Raw genomic sequence first — 12808 nt, forward strand, 5'->3', positions numbered from 1 at the left:
CAACTCACAGACACCTTGATGAGGGCGTGTCCCAGGAAGATGGATGGGCTCTTACCTGAGCCCACGGCAGGTGTGCTGCATGGTATTGCTCTTTTACTCTCACTTGTTGACATGCAGGGACAAGCATGGGTCTGAAGTTTAAGGGAAGTCAGGACAGATTCACCACTCTCTTGGTCAAAGACAGATTTAAAAGACATTAAACCATGTGTTCAGCAGCGGCAAGAAATGTTGGTGTCTACATGAGATGATTTCATGTGACAGCAGAAATGAAATTTGTGGTGCCCCGAAGGACTAAAGCTTGGAACGTGACACGCTGGAGGGTGCATGTATTTTAAAAATTTTTAAGTTGTTCAAAGACCAAAAGAGAGAATATGAAGCAAGTCCCAGAAAAATCTTGGCTTTGGAAAAGTTTACTTCTGTTTGCCATCACACATTGAGGACTGAGATTCAGATAGAGGCTGCTGGATGAATCCCAGTCTGGAATCAGGATTGCTGGGAGAAACATTAACAACCTCAGATATGCAGATGATACCGCTCTAATGGCAGAAAGTGAAGAGGAACTAAAGAGCCTCTTGATGAGGGTGAGGGAGGAGAGTGAGAAAGCTTGCTTAAAACTCAACATTCAAAAAATTAAGACGATGGCCTCCAGTCCTATCACTTCATGGAAAATAGATGGGGGAAAAGTGGAAACAGTGACAGATTTTAGTTTTTTGGGCTCCAAAATCACTGTGGATGATGACTACAGCCATAAAAATTTTAAAAGATGCTTGGTCTTTGGAAGGAAAGCCATGACAAACTTAGACAGCATATTAAAGAGCAGAGACATCACTATGCTGACAAAAGTCCATGTAGTCAAAGCTGTGATTTTTCCAGTAGTCATATATAGATGTGAGAGTTGGACCATAAAGAAGGCTGAGTGCCAAAGAATTGATGTTTCAAAACTGTGGTGCTAGAGAAGACCCTTTAGAGTCCTTTGGACAGCAAGGAGATCAAACCAGTCATTCCTAAAGGAAATCAACTCTGAATATTCATTGGAAGGACTGATGCTGAAGCTGAAGCTCCAATACTTTGGCGACCTTATGCAAAGAGTCAACTCATTGGAAAAGACTCTGATGTGGGAAAGATTGAAGGCAGGAGGAGAAGGGGATGACTGAGGATGACTTGTTCTCCCCAGCCAGGTCTATAATAACCCACGTGTGTCATTGGAGAAGTGGGAAAAGGCTCTTTTTCTGGCTGGACACACTCCACAGTTGCCTGGGTTGGCAAACAGGACATAAGCTGGACTTCAGGTTCTATGCAGCCCCACAGCTGGGTGCTCTTGTGCCTGGCAGCCATGAGACACAACCTGCCCCAAGTCTGATCCTGAACTCCATACAGGCCTTTGTGCTAAATAGGCTCTTGAGTCAGTTAGTTTCAAAACTTCGAAGAATTTTCACATTTCCTAACTCATCCTCATAGTGCTGTTGCAGGAAGGGGGACCCCTTCCAGGGCCTGAATCTGGGCTCTTGTCTAACACTTGGAAATGAATTGTCTGAGGAGACACATATGCTGACAAAGCAAGAGATTTTATTGGGAAAGGGCACCTGGGTGGAGAGCAGTAGAGTAAAGAACCCGGGAGAACTGCTCTGCCTCATGGCTCGCAGTCTCGGGTTTTATGGTGATGGCATTAGTTTCTGGGTGGTCTTTGGCCAATCATTCTAATTCAGAGTTTTTCCTGGTGGCGCAGGCATCACTCAACCAAGATGGATGCCAGCGAGAGGGATTCTGGGAAGTGGACGGACACGCAGTGTCTTCTTTCAACCTTTCCTGAACTCTTCCAGTTGGTGGTGGCTTACTAGTTCCGTATTCCTTATCAGGATCTCCTGTCATAAAACAACTCATGCAAATTGTTACTATGGTGTCTGGCCAGGGTGGGTGGTTTCAATCAGTGTGCTTCCCCTAACAGTGCTTTGTATGGCAGACACATAGAAGACGCACAACAGGTGCTCAGTACATAACAACCTGCCTGCCTGAAATTACAAACTCATTTAGGGCAGATGAGGCAATGAGCCCAGAGAGGTTTCCTGAGCAATGTCACACAGCAAAAAAATACTTTTTACTCATGAAGGGGAGATGCTCTTGGGTATCTCTGAGAAGAACAAGAAACATGAAGGTACACGGTTATTTTTTTTCTAGTGAGAAGGGAGTAATTCCCCTTTCTTTTAACCTTGGCACTGTGTTCTTTGAAGGCGGGGTGTCATTTCTACATTAACAAACACAACAGTTACAGGATTAGACATGAAACTTCATTATCAAAGAATTTTGGTGACAAGAACAGGGTACAGAGTAATTTTTGAAATAAGCCCAATATAAAAGAGACATTAAATAAAGAACTAAAGTAGTTTGACTACACAAAGGTGGGATTAATGCCAAGAGTTTTTCTGGTTCTTCTTGGAGGTACTTAAGTAGACCCAGAAAGTTGTCTGTGATGCGCATAACACAGTGCTGCCTGGTGTGCCAAGACTTAAAAGCTTTGGTCTCTCCCTGTTGCTTTTCTCTTTACAGAGGGCAGGGCACCTTCTACTAAACAAAAAACTGATCAAAAGTGACAAGGAAAGGTACACATTCTAGAAAGGTTTGAATTTTAGTTGAAAGGGGCAAGGTGTGTCTGAAGAAACTTGTTTCTTCTCTAGTTAAGCTGTGACTAATAATAAACAAAGACCTGGTGAAAAATGAACCTTTTGAATGAAACTAAGAGTTCTTTCGAACTCATACTAATTGCATATCCAATTAAATGAGTTGACTGAAAAATGCTAGTTAATGTTTATGTTGGTAATTTAAAAATCTTGGACTTGTATATATCTTTATAAAAGCATGAAATGCTAGAAGGACATACATATTAAATTCATGTTTGTGTTTGTCTCTGGGAAGAAGGGATTGGAATTCAAATGGCCATGAAAGTCAAAGAAGTTCTCTCTGTTATCTCTGATACTGTATTTACTTGAATTCTTAACATAGAGCAAATAAGAAAAAAAAATATTGACACCTTAGGATTAGTATCCTAAGTAGAGAAACACAGACCTTAAAATATATTTCTTCTGCTCTTTTCTTCTTCTTTTTTGTTTTAATGTCAAGGTCTTTAAGTTGTTTTTTTTGTTGTTGTTGTTCAGTAACTAAGTCATGTCCGACTCATTGTGATCCCATGGACTGCAGCATGCCAGGCTTCCCTGTCCTTCACTATCTCCTGGAGTTTGCACAAACTCATGTCCATTGAGTCGGTGATACTATCCAACTATCTCATCCTCTGTCATCTCTTTCTTCTGCCCTCAATCTTTTCCAGCATCAGGGTCTTTTCCAATGACCTTTTAAAAATTCTTGTCAAAACAAACCAGACACAGAACTGAGTAGAAAAGCAAGCCAGTCTCTTTATTTCAGCCAGTGCTGGCTGTGGTAATCTTGGGCATTAGACCTTCAAATCTGAATGGTGCAATTGTTTACCTGATGGAAACCTTGGGTGTTTTAGAATAAGCTGAGTAACCAAGGGGATACACATTCTTGTGTTAGGTCCTGGTCTCCCAACAGCCACAAAGTAATGGCAAATGACATTTGGCCAGATTCTTGCAATTAGGTAGTTCTGTAAAGATATTTATGATTTTCATTCTTATTATAAGGGTAAAGGAGGGTAAGTGAGATAAAGGCCACATTATAAAAGATCTAGCTGTTTTATGCTTTTACTATAACCACTTTTTCTTTATGTGAATATCTAAAGTATTTAATATCTCCAGGTTTATTGAAATTAGAGAAATGTGAGGAGCAGAAAAGATAGTCCATGGTGAATTGTTGAATCTCCATTCTCAAGAAGTCTGGGGTTCTCCTGGAAGTACTGTACAAGCTTATACATAATGAGCATCCCTCACTCCATGATGGACTGGGAAACACCATATTCAAGATGAATACGGAAATGTTCTCGAGCAGAGAAGCATCAATAAATAAATGTATGGTTACCAAAGGTGACTACATGTGGGCAAGCAAGTTTCTCTAAGACACCTGTCTTGTGGACTCGTTATCTTTCTTGTTCAGATCAGAGAAACTTTTTTTGTTCAGAATGGAGTTTCCTTTTTCAAATACAATTTCCTGACTTTTACTAAATATCTTCCAATGATATCCTTCTTTGTGAGAACTTTTACAACAGAAGTACGGAAAAATGAGGATTGTGGAGTGTGATGGTTAATTTATGTGTCAACTTGATTGGGGAAAGGGATGCCAAGATAGCTGGTATACATTTTTTCTGGGTGTGTCTGCGAGGATGTTTCTGGAAGAGATTAGCATTTTAGTTAGTAGTCTGAATAAAGATCACCCTCCCCAATGCAGGTGAGCATTATCCAATCCATTGAGGGTTTGAATAGAACAAAAAGGTAGAGGATGAGTGAATTTGCTCTCACTGCCTTCGCTGGGACATCCATCCCCTCTCACCCTTGGACACTGGCACTTCTGATTCTTAGAATTTCAGACTCTGACTGAAGTTACACCCCCAGCTCTCCTGGGTCTCTGGCTTGCAGATCACAGATCATGGGACTTCTCAGCTTCCATAATCATGTGAGCTAATTTCTATAAAAAATATCTCCACTTTTATTTGTATCTATCCTATTAGTTCTGTTTCTCTGAAGATTCCTGACTAATACATGGAGGCAGGGTTCCAAGATGGAAGGTACTAAAGTGTGTGGTGGCATGAATACGCCCCAAACATAAAGCACAGGATTGGGAAGCTTTTCCCAGGAATAGAAGACTGGGAATGGAGATGCATGTGCATTCAACATCAACCATCTTTTGTGGTCCTCAGAGTTCTCTAATGTTGGTGAGCATGGAGATACTGAATTTGCCTTCAGAGCTGGGTGAAAGGGTTTCTCTTCATTTTTTTTTTTCTTCAATGTCCTTCCCATAATTTCCCTAATTTCTTGCTATTGGAGAGAGAGAGAGAGAAGAAATAGACTGAGATGCGAAGTATGGTTCTGTTAAAGAGTTATTAGCCAAGTTGAAGAAATGGCTAATATCAGACACCTTTGGTTTTGGTTTTGTTGTTTGGGAGAAAGAAGGGAGAAGAAGCAAAGAATAATGACTGTAGGTCATTAGCATTTGACAGGTGGTTGGGGAGAGGATTGCTTGGGAGGGGAGAGACACTGTATGAGGAGAGAACCGCAACAATGTCTCTTATCCCCTGTCTTCTTACAACAGACTTTGCTGGTTTTTCTGTTGACATAAACCCTCTTTTTGAATCAAGGTGAGTTTCTGACTGTAGAGGAAGTGACACTATGTGACTTTTTTTTTTGATAAAACATGAACCATTTATTTGTTAAAGGTAAAGCAAGAAAATGCTTTAAAAAGCAGTAAAATACCTTTACTTCAATAAATTTTTTAAAAAATGCAAGTCTTTAGGTTAAATATTAATTTCAATGTCTATAATAATGGGTACCTCTGCTGTTTAAGGAAGACATGATTCTACTGTGTAGTCGACAAGCACATTTTAAAAAAGTATTTATTTTAATTGGAGGATAATTACTCTATAGTCTTGTGACAGCCTCTGCCATACATTAACATTAATCAGCCATAGGCATACATGTGTCCTCTTTCTCCTGATCTCCCCTCCCAACTCTCTCCCAAAAGGGCAATACAGCTTCCACCTGGTTCTCCTGGACTGCTATGAGGAGGCCCAAGCAGCATTCAAGTAATCCCCAGCTTCAAATCTTTCCAAGTAAGGCTCCAGACATCACAGAGCAGAGATAAGGATCCTCTTGTGGCTTTTCAGAATTCCTGGCACATAGAATCCATGAGCATGATAAAATGTTTGTTGACTTATATCACTCTACTTGGATTGTGTATTTTGTAGCAGTAGAGATTGGAACAAGGGCTTTCTCTAGAGCCTCTGGTCTGGCTTCACTTTAAGTGGGAGCCAAAAGAAAGCATCAGTTACGTCATGACTTCCCAAGAAATTCTAGGGGCTGACTTTCTTTTGTCAGTTGTATTTCCAAAGACCATACCTGTAGATATTTTCTAGCTTGTCTTTTATTTCTTTAAAGATAGCACTGTACTTCATTATAATTTGTGTCGGATCATCTCAGTGTCTGAACTGTAGTCTATTTGTGCTCCGTCATTGCTACTGATTCTCACTCAGGCTGTGCTTAGTTGTATGCATGACTGTGAGTTGGTAATTGTATCTGTGAGGGTAGGCTGCATTGCAGTTATTGCAGTAATAAACAACTCTCAAATTACCCAAATCTTATCACAATGAGAGTTTATTTCTTGCTCATGCTCCATGTCCAACACAAGCGATTAGGAGGCTCTACTTACTCAAGAACTCAGACTGACAGTAGCTCCAATTCTAGATATGCTTCCACAGATCGGCCTGAGAGGCTGAAGAAAAAGTGGCAAATTGCATACTGCTTCATAAACACATTTACATGTTACTAGACAAAGCAAGTCCCTTGGTCATGCCTAACTTCCAAGGAGACAGAGAAGTGCATTACTGCAATGATCCTGAAAGGCAGAGAGAGAGAAAAATATTTGGTGATAGAACTAATGACTGCACACTAATTTTCTTTGGAACATCATTCATGGGACTTTGTTGAGGTAGGATGATGGTATGTTCCTCCAGAAAGATTTGCTTTTGTTTCTGCCAGTGCACTGGGACACTATCAGTCAAAGGCTTCTTTCAGTTCATGGCCTGAAGTTTTCATAATCATCCTGGTAATATATAAGACAAGTTTCCTTAACTGCCTTGGTGGTAGGAGTGTGTGGGTTGAGCCTGTGTCTGAGTCACCATTGCACCAAGGGTGTGGCCCTTTGCGGGTCCCAGCTTTATGGGAGAGAGTTTCTCCTAGAGGGCGTCTCCACTTTGGGTAGATTCTGGATCTTCTGTTTCTGTCTGAGAGGTCATGAAAATTGCAGTTCAAGTTTTCCAACTTTAGCAAAGTTTTTGAAAGAGAAGCATTTTTAGTGTTCAATTCACCTGAGTACCTGCTTTACTTGTTCTTTGATAATCACTTGGCACTTTGTACTATCTTGTCAGAACTTGATGCTTTTAAGAAGACTCCAACCTAAAAAAATATTGCTTATTTAGTTGTTTTCATGATGCAGGTTAATCCAAGTAACCTAACCTGACATACCATCAGAAACAGACCCTTTGGGGCTTTACTGTGTAATATAGAAGCCACTGGCATATGCAATTCTTTCAATATAAATGTATTAGCAATAGATAACATTAAAAATTCAGTTTCTCATCACAAAAGCCACGGTTCAAGTGCTCAATGGCTGTAAGTGTCCAGTAGTGTTCCATATTGAACAAAGGAGACAGACATTTCTATTATTACAGAGAGTTCAGTACTATTTCTGGATCCAGGATTGAGTGAAGCATTGATTGAAAATGATGAAAGGTGAGTGAGATCCCATTTATTTCCACTCCTGTTGCCCTTGCCTGAGAGACGGATTCAAAAAAATATTCCTAAGACTGATGTCAAAAGAGTTTATTGCTTATGTTCTTTTCTTAGCAATTTTATGATTTCAGGTCCTACATTTAGGTCTTTAATCTATTTTGAATTTATTTTCATGTATTATGTGGGAAAACATTCTAGTTTGTTTCTTTTACATTTTCTTGTTGTTGTTCAGTTGATCAGTTGTGTCTGACTCTCTGTGACCCCATGGACTGCAGCCCACCAGGCTTCCCTGTCCTTATCATCTCTCGGAGCTTGCTCAAGCTCATGTCCGTTGAGTCAGTGATGCCATCCAACCGCCTCATCCTCTGTCGTCTCCTTCTTCTCCAACCTTCAATCTTTCCCAGCATCAGAGTCTTTTCTAATGAGTTGGCTCTTCACACCAGGTGGCCAAAGTACTGGAGCTTCAGCTTCAGCATCAGTCCTTCCAAAGCATATTCAGGATTGATTTCCTTTAGGATTGACTGGTTTGATCTCTTTGCAGTCCAAGGGACTCTCAAGAGTCTTCCCCAATGTCACAGTTCAAAAGTGTCAACTCTTCAGCCTTCTTTATGGTCCAACTCTCATATCCATACACTACTATTGGAAAAACCATAGCTTTGACTATATAGACCATTGTTGGCAAGGTAATGTTTCTTCTTTTTAATATACTGTCTAGGTTTTCCAAAGCTTTTCTTCCAAGGAGCAAGTGTCTTTTAATTTCATGGCTGTCTTTATAATCATCCAGGTAATATATAAGACAGATTTTATAATATTTGAAATTAAACCCTAACCCTAACCCTAACCCTAACCCTAACCCTAACCCTAACCTAACCCTAACCCACCTGCAGTGATTCTGGAGCCCAAGAAAATAAAGCCTGTCACTGTTTCCATTGTTTCCTCATCTATTTGCCATGAAGTGATGGGACCAGATGCCATGATCTTAGTTTTTTGAATGTTGAGTTTTAAGCCAGTCTTTTCACTCTTTAACATTTATCCATTCAATTTTTCCAATACCACTTATTGAAAAGACAATCTTTCCCCCCACTGGATACTCTTGCTAACTTCGTTGTAGATTAATGGACTTTATGTGTTTGGTTTTATTTCTGGGCTCTCTATTCTATTCCACTCATCTATGCCTCCGGTCTTGTGCCAGTACCATACTGTTTTGATTACTATAGCTTTGTAGTATACTCTGAAGTCAGGGAGTGTGATATCTCCAGCTTTGTTCTTCTTTCTCAAGATTGCTCTAACTCTTTGGGGTCTTTTGTGGTTCCATGCAAATTTTAGGTTATTTGTTCTAGTTCTGTGAAAAATGCCATGAGTATTTTGATAGAGATTGCATTGAATTTGTAGATAGCTTAGGGTAGTATGGACATTTTAATAATATTAATTCTCCCAACCTATTAACACAGGGTATGTTTTCATTTTCTGTGTTTTCAATTTTTCATCAACGTCTTATTTTCAGAGTACCAGTCTTTCACCTTCTTGGTTAAATTTATTCCCTGGTATTTTATTCTTTTTCATTTGACTGTAAATAGAATTGTTTTATTGATTTCTATTTGTAATAGTTCATTATTAGTATATAGAAAAACAACAGATTTATGTATATAATTCTGTATTCTGCACCTGAATTCATTCATTAGTTCTAATAGCTTTTTGGTGGAGTCTTTAAGCTTTTCTATATGTAGTGTCATAGCATCTGCAAATAGTGAGAATTTTACTTCTTCCCTTCCAATTTGGCCTTTTATGTCTTTTATTTGTCTGATTGCTGTGGCTAGGAAGTTTTTTTTCACAGTGAAGGAAACCAACAAGACAAAAGGCAGATGACCCACTAAATGGGAGAAGATATTTGCAAACAGAGTGCCCAATAAGAGGTTAGTATCCAAAACATACAAGGAATGTATACAACTCAATATATTAAAAAAAAAAAAATAAACGACCAGATTTCAAAACAGACAGAGGACCTAAATAGGCATTTTCCCAAAGAAGACATGCAGGTGGCCAAGAAGCACATGGAAAGACACTCTACACCACTAATCACCAGGAAAAGCAAGTCAAAAACCACCATGTGATATCATCTCACACCTGTCAGAATGGCTATCATCAAGAAGATAAGAAATAGCAAATGTTGGTGAGATGTGGAGGAAATGGAACCCTAGTATACTGTTGGTGGAAACGTAAATTTATGCAGCCTCTACGGAAAATAGTATGGAGGCTCCTCAAAAATTAAAAAATAGAACTGCTATATGATCCAGCCATCCCACTCCTAAGCATTTATCCAAAGAAAATAAAAACATGAATTCAAAAGAGATATGCACTCCAACATTCATTGTAACATTAATTACAATAGCCAAGATATGGAAGTAACCTGTGTCCATCAACAGATGAATTAATACATAAAGAAAAAATGTAGTATATCTATCTATACACAAGCACAATAGAATATAAGTTGGACTTAGAATGAACTTTTGCCTTTTGCAGCAACATGACCTGGAGGGTATGCTCAATGAACTAAATCAGACAAAGACAAATACTGTGTATATTTCACTTATATGTGGAATCTAAAAAAAAAAAAAAAATGAATAAACATAACAAAACAAAAACAGATTCACAGATATAAAGAACAAACTAGTGCTTACAACAGGGGAGAGGGTTGGGAGAGGGGCAAAATAGATGAAGGAGACTAAGAGATGCAAACTAGCAGTTATAAAATAAACAAGTCACAGGGATATAACATGCAGCACAAGGAATATAGTCAATATTTTATAATAATTTTGTATAATATATAATCTATAAAATATTGAATCACATTGTGCACTAGAAACTAATGCAATATTATAAGTCAACTATACTTTAGCTAAAGAAAAGGTGAGTGAAGAAAGGTGACAGAGATCTCATTCTCTTCTAGTTGAATGCTTTGATTGTATCACACTGCAGGGAGTGATCTCACATTCATTTACGATTTTATTTAATTCTTTAAGAAACATTGTACATGCTCACCATACAGTAGCCACTGGATATAAACTGGTGAATAAAGCAGCTATAATCTCTGTGGTTGTGAAGCTTACAATTACTTGAAGATATTCTTACTTGAGACTTGCCTTAAGACAAAGAGGCACTTTTCCGTGGTATCTATAAGAAAGCCTGACATAGAAGAAGAGGGGATGAACTTCATAAGTAGACAGATCAGGCTTCATATTCCAGCCCTGCATCTTCCAGTGAAAGTTTTTGACTTTCACAAGCCTCAATGTACAAAATAAAGATTTTTTATTATACTACTTATTGTATATGATTATCTTGAGTTAAGGGGCTTCTCCCGTGGCTCAGTGGGTAAAGAATCACTTGCAGTGCAAAAGACGCAGGAGATGCAGTTTGATCCCCGGGTTAGGAAGATTTCCTGGAGGAGGACATGTCAACCCACTCCAGTATTCTTGTCAGGAAAATCCCATGGGCAGAGGAGCCTGGTGGGCTACAGTCCGAGTGTGGGGTCACAAACAGTCGGACACAAATGAAGTGACTGAGCACACATCTTGAATTAACCAAGAAAACACATATAAAGTGCATAGTGCGGTACACGGCACACAGGGGAAGGACTGGTAATGTGCCAGTGATGGTTAATTGGACGAATAAGTGCTTTGTAGATATAATCAGCTTCTACATCAAACCATGTTTCTGTTGAGTTGCTACTGGTGAGGTCAGAATTGGGGCATAGCTTGTGTTTGTAAAAGAACCACCAGAAGCTGCATGTGTAATGTCACTTGGCAAACACTAGAGGCCAGCAGAAGAGACTCCATGCACAGATTTTTCATAACTCCTGCTGCATCTCTCCCTTCCTGGATCACAGCCTTGTGGTGATTACACAAGGGGCTTGCGTAACTCAGTGAAGCTATGAGCCATGCTGTGGGGCCACCCAAGATGGACAGATCATAATGAAGAGTTCTGACAAAATGTGGTCCATTGGAAGAGGAAATGGCAACCCACCCCAGTATTCTTGCCTGGAGAACCCCATGACCAGCATGAAAAGGCAAAAATATATGACACTGGAAGATGAGACCCCAGGTTGGAAGGTGTCCAGTATGCTACTGGGGAAGGGTGGAGGGCAATTACTAACACCTCCAGGAAAAATGAAGCAGCTGGGCCAAAGTGGAAATGATGCTCAGTTGTGGATGTGTCTGGTGGTGAAAATAAAGGCCAGTGCTATAAAGAACAATGCTGCATAGAAACCCGGAGTGTTAGGTCCATGAATCAAGGTAAATTGGACATGGTCAAGCAAGAGATGGCAAGATTGAACATCAATGTCTTGGGAATCAGTAAACTAAAATGGATGGGAATGGATGAATTTAATTCAGATGACCATTATATCTACTAATGTGGGCAAGAATCCCTTATAGGCAATAGAGTCACCCTCATAGTCAACAAAAGAGTCTGAAATGCAGTACTTGGGTGCAACCTCAAAAGCAATAGAATGATCTCAGTTTATTTCGAAGGCAAACCATTCAGCATCATAGTAAACCAAGTATATGCCCCAGCCACTGATGCCTAAGAAGTTGAAGTTGACTGGTTCTATGAAGACCTATAACACCTTCTAGAACTAACACCAAAAAAAAAAAAAAGTCCTTTTCATCATAGAAGATTGAAATGCAAAAGTAGGAAGTCAAGAGATACCCAGAATAACAAGCAAGTTTGGCCTTGGAGTATAAAATGAAGAAGGGCAAACGGTTTTGTCAAAATAACACACTGGTCATAGCAAGTGTGCTTTTCCAACAACTCAAGAAATGACTCTACACACAGACATCACTGATATGATGGTTGGTCAATACCAAAATCAGATTGATTATGTTCTTTGCAGCCAAAGATGGAGAAGCCCTATACAGTCAGCAAAAACAAGACCTGGAACTGACTGTGGCTCAGATCATGAGCTCCTTATTGCAAAATTCAGGCTCAAATTGAAGAAAGTAGAGAAAACCACTAGGTCATGCAGGTATGACCTAAATAAAATCCCTTATGTTTATACAGTGGAGGTGATAAATAGATTCAAGGGATTATATCTGATAGACAGAGTGCCTGAAGAACTATGGACAGAGATTTGTAACATTGTACAAGAGGCAGCGACCAAAACCATCCCAAAGAAAAAGAAATGCATATTCATTGGGAGGACTGATGCTGAAGCTTAAATTCCACACTTAGGCCACTTGGTGCAAAGAGTTGACTCATTGTAAAAGACCCTGATGCCAGGAAAGATTGAAGGCAAAAGGAGAAGGGGGTGGCAGAGGATGAGATGGTTAGATAGCATCACTGACCCAACAGACATGAGTTTGAGCAAACTCAGGGAGATAGTGAAGGACAGGGAAACCTGGCGTGCT

This window comes from Odocoileus virginianus, chromosome 17 (assembly GCF_023699985.2).
Source record: "Odocoileus virginianus isolate 20LAN1187 ecotype Illinois chromosome 17, Ovbor_1.2, whole genome shotgun sequence".
NCBI classification, from domain to species: Eukaryota; Metazoa; Chordata; class Mammalia; order Artiodactyla; family Cervidae; genus Odocoileus; species Odocoileus virginianus.